Here is a 4869-nt window from a genome sequence, read left to right as displayed (position 1 = left end):
GAAAGTTAGCCAGGAACAGGGTCCTTCCCCATTCCCCAAAATGCTTACTGTTCAGTGCAGAGCATCTACTCGTGTGTGCCTGTGTGTGCACATGCTTGAGTGAGTGGGCCCCATGTGTGCATATCTGCGAGCTACGTATGTGCACGGGAGGCAGTGGATGCGGACATGCTTCCATGTAGTGTGAGCGTGTATAGATACTCTGGCGCCTGTGCAGCGAATTCGTGTGAGCAGTGCATCTGTGTCATGGAAGCGGGTGTGAGTGTGTGTCACCGCACACGTTCAGAGGCTGGGGGTTTAGAGAAGGTGCGCGGTGACAGATGTGCCAGCTGGATGAAGGGTCCTGGGCTTCCTCCCGGAAGCTGCTGCAGAAGCTGTAGTTTGGGTGGTGATAGACAGGAAGCCACACTACGAGCCTTTCTCCTGCCCCTCTCCTGGGACCCCCAAATACTTCACCGTGGACTTCCCCTCTTGTGACTGGCTTTCCCCGGGACTGTCAACGAAATCCAGCCACGCTCGGTGTTCCCAGCAACTGAACTGACCCCCTGGAAACTGCTGCCTTGTTTCTCTGGTCTTGGAGTCATTTGTACCTCCAGGTCACTTCAACCTCAACTTTCGCCTGCATTCAAAGCGTGCCCAGCCAAAGCTCACTCACCCCGGAGAGACCTGCCCGAATAGGGAGCTGCGTGTTACCAGATGGACCAGGAAACACACATCCTAACTTGTTCATCCCTCTAAACCCTCCTCCTGGTGCCTCTACCCGAGTAATTCCTCTGAACCTTCTAGTCCCCAGCAGTCCACCTACCTAGCAAGTGACAAAAGACTCACGAATTAAATTTTCCCTTTTCCCCATAAATTTATGCTCTTTACCTACCCCCTTATATTTCTAATCTCTTAAACTCATTTAATTATGTCCAGAGTAATTAAACTTGCTATCAGGGGGCATCTGGAAGGCAAGTTAATACATTTTAATTTTACTTATACAATGAATCTTTGATGGCATCCAAGGTGGGGGAGACGCTTACACACTCGCACAGTCTGGCGTCACATGCTCACGAGGTTCATGAGCAGCAGGAGGCTGTGGGGTGGTGCTGGCAGGCTCATCCAGCCTGTGGACAAGGCCTGGGGGCGGAAAGGGTTAGTGGGCAGCATGGAAACAGAGTCAGGCAGGGGTCAAGACTCTCCAAACTCCTCCTGACCCATCAAGGTCCCCAGGATTTAAACTAGACAGCATCCTCCACAGAAAACCTGAGAATTTGTATTTCCTTTTAAAAATGGGAGGAAGTGGACAAAATAAAAACTAGATGAGGCGTGGCTTGTCTTGAGTCTCCTCTGAGAACAGAATGAAGACCGGGTTTTCCTCAGCCAGGTAGGTGGCAGAGGAAGAGCTGACTCAGATATAGTCCAACCAGCTCCGCTCCAGGCCGTGCCCGTCACTTGCAAATGAAGAATGGGCTGGGTGACTCCATGCTAGGTACAGAGACCATGACACTGGCGAGTGTCTTCCTGTGTCAAGCCACCCTCAGCTTTGCCACCTGTGGAGTGAACAGATGAGCAGAGGCTTGCCAAAACCCCAGCCAGGGCCTTGTGGCTTCAGAGCTCCTGGGGAACAGAGGCTGGGAACGAGACCCGTGTGAGCCACGATGCATAAAGAGATCCAGGAAATAGTCCAAATCCACAACCCAGGTTGGGACACATAGCATAAGTGAAATGTAATCCAATAAATGGCAACAATGTAAAGTTAAGTGGCAGTCTGTGCAGACTGACAAATGAACTCCCAAGTCTACAGCTTACTGCATGCCAGGTCTCTCTCTGAACACTCAGTGGACCCCGAGACATCCTCCTGCCCTGGGGGGGGGGCTCTTGTCCCTAGGAGGCCCCCTTTGCTAAATGGCAACCCAGGCAAGATGAATCCCCTCAGAAAGGGTGAAGGATCCCCTATGGGAAGCCCTCACCTCCCTGGAAACAGATGTCCTGGCCCCACAGTGCCAACTGCGGTATCACATCCCCAAAACACAAACCCTCCCATAAATCACTCTGGGGAGCCTGTTTCGTTTTCCTGTTCTGATGAAAGTGACCCATGGGGGAAGGGGGGCACAGGCCGAAAGCCCTGTCACACTCGAGGGCTCCACACTTCCCTACAGCTTACTGTAAAGGTGCTGGTCAAAACCACCAGGGAACGCCCCGGGCTGTAGTCTTGGACCACATCGTCCATGCAGGCGGCCCAGGTGGCATGCCCACAGCCTGGCTTCTCCACTCATCTTTGATGGTTCCATGCTTGGATTTGGGAGACCCAAGGGTTCACCTTTGAATTGTTTGGCCACCCTGACTACACAGGTATTATTGTCCATTCTGTGCAAATGTGTGTTCTTGCCACTTCTCTTTAATCAGTATTGCGGAGGTGGAGTTTTACAAAGGGACCTCGCCGATTTCAGATGTGCTGCTCAGTAGGTAGCTCACTTCGGACAGTCACCGTACTGTGTGAAAAGAGAAGTACTCTGGGTCCTCTGACCACACCCCTGACTCTCAGTAGTCACTAAAGTATGTCGTTTTGCCTTTTTTAGAACAGGGTCATTGACTGTGCAGTGTTTTTTTTAGTTCCTGGCCTTTCCCCTTGGAATACTGTCTTTGGGACTCACTCATAACTGCTTCGGGCATGCAGTGCTTTCTGCTACCACAACTAACTCACTACTCCTTTAAATGCTAAGTGGTACTCCAGAATATGGCTATACCACAGCTACCCACTCACCAGTTGGCAGTGCCCTCGCTCACAGGCATGCGTGTTCTCTGACATGGAGTACAATTTCTTCATGCACTTGAATCCCAGTTATTGTTGTTCATTTGATGTAAGAAGGTCTTGTCCAGCCTCTTTGTTGAAACTCAGCTGATGACAGGCACATGGTCCGCCTGTGACTCCTCTCCTCCATGCACCCCATGTCCACTGTAGACAAGCCCCACAGCCTTCACAACATAACTTTACATCTTGAGCTTGGTGGCAAGAGTCCTCCATCTTTGATGTGTTTTCCCAATTACTTTGGCTATTCCAGGTATTTACATCTCCATGTGAATTTGAGAACCAGGAGGATTTGGGAACCTTAATCAGATGAACACGAGCTCAGCCGATCATGTCTTCTGACTGTTACATGTTAAGTTCCGGGAAGACTGAGTCTCAATCCCCAGGACTCCTGAGTTCAGCCAGATCCACGTGCGAGGAGGTGAAGACAAGAGAGGCAAGAGCTGAACAGTGGGAAGGAGTGGTGGGAAGTCACGTGTCAAAAGTCAAAGGTGATGCAGGGACGACTCAAAGTCTTGGAGTCCCCCCCCAAAAAAAACCTAGGAGTCAAGAGGCCAGTTTCCCTCATCACTGTCTCACAGCAGAGACTGATCCCAGACCATCAGGACTTGAGCATTCTGAAAGCCAGGAGAACCTGGTGGTGGGATCTGTTGATTCACCACTAAAGAAGGGAAAGGAAGCTGACTTCATTTCTCTGTGATGGTAGCTTCTGGAATGATCTAGAATGGTTCAACAAAACACAAACTGAGAGGCAGAGGTCAAAGAAGTCCATAGTGAATTAGTAGCTCAGTCTAGGCTAAAAAACGCCGGCGCTCTCCGGAGGCATCTGCTGCATCCAGGCTGTTTCAGGTTGTGTGTGTCCTCCCCCATTCAACAACAAAGCCCCTTTGCTTCACAGAACTGAGCTCAACAACTTGGTCAGAAAGGCACAAGCTGGTCTCAGACCTCCCAGCCTCTGCTTCTTCCCTTTCATGGGCAGTTCAGCTCTCTCCCTCCTATTGGGAAAGACCAGCCCTCTCCAAATGGATGTGCCCAGGGGAGTGGACTCCAACTCTCTGCCAGTCTCTGCAACTCATCCTCCTTCCAGAAAAAGGACCCCAGGGAGATTTAAGCTTAGCTTTGTGCTCTGGGAAACCCCTGCCACCCCGAGGTCACTGGGCCTGTGACAGCCCTCCCTCTCCCAGGTCTGTCTGTCAGCGTCTTGGCTCCTCCTCTGAGAGGATCCCAAAGTACCTCTGATCTTCCTCCTTTGGCTACCTAGACACCAGCTGGAGAGCCTACAAGCCTAGCATCCTCCCTTCTCAGAGGCTTAGGAGACCTGAGCCTAAGTCTTCCCTTGATGGCAGCAGGGTCTTTAGACTCGAGGGCAAATCAAGCCTATCTCATCCCCAAGGCCTTCCTTTGCCCAGTCTCTCTCCCCACAAAGAAGACCCTCTGTCTCAAGAAAACAGACAGGGCTCTCGAGCTGGAAGCCCCCAAATCCAGCTTGCCTGGAAATCATGTAGGAACGAACCGCTTACCTCTTCTGCTAGAAGCAGTTTAATTACTAAATTAAGGCAATTCCTTTGTTTTTCTAAGCGCAATGACATTATAGTAATACCTGTCGCTAATGGGTCCTAGACCTCCCTCCCACACCCTCCCACACCCTCCCCCAGTAGAACTTACAGTCCAGTCCCCAGGGACAGCCCCACATTTCTATGCAAATCAAGTGTCCAGAGTGAATGGGGGAGGAGGCGGAGTAGCACTTTCTCCATGGCTGGGCGGCTGGAATATATGCATAATAAAACACCATTAACAGCTTGGAATTAATCATTGCTCTTACCCCGAATGGCCTAAGAACTATTTTCTGGGGCCTCCTCTGTGAAAACTGTAGATGGCATTTGAAGGTAATGGAGCCTCTGAATATTTTTCTAATTAACACCACATTTTCCTATCTGTCTCTAGAATGTTCCTCTATCCTAGAATACCATAAATTGTTGTAGATATTCAAGGATTTTTTAAAATTGCACAATGATCATCAAATGTTCAATAATTTTGCAAGTGCTTCCCTTTAGCTAGCTGATGGCGTTGGATAGGTC

General features: G+C 50.3%; 1 long non-coding RNA gene across 1 annotated transcript; it reads left to right on the top strand.

The window, feature by feature from the left end:
- Positions 1-2162: 2162 nt before the first annotated feature.
- LOC121134670 lies at positions 2163-4588 on the top strand. The gene is made up of 2 exons (XR_005871785.1): positions 2163-2334; positions 3045-4588. It is a non-coding gene; the product is annotated as an uncharacterized LOC121134670 (long non-coding RNA).
- The last annotated feature ends 281 nt before the right edge of the window (positions 4589-4869 follow it).

The sequence above is a fragment of the Mesocricetus auratus genome, unplaced genomic scaffold (genome assembly GCF_017639785.1).
Source record: "Mesocricetus auratus isolate SY011 unplaced genomic scaffold, BCM_Maur_2.0 Super-Scaffold_100029, whole genome shotgun sequence".
NCBI lineage: Eukaryota > Metazoa > Chordata > Mammalia > Rodentia > Cricetidae > Mesocricetus > Mesocricetus auratus.
Note: the sequence above shows the minus strand (reverse complement) of the source record. Positions and strands in the feature narration are given on the sequence as shown.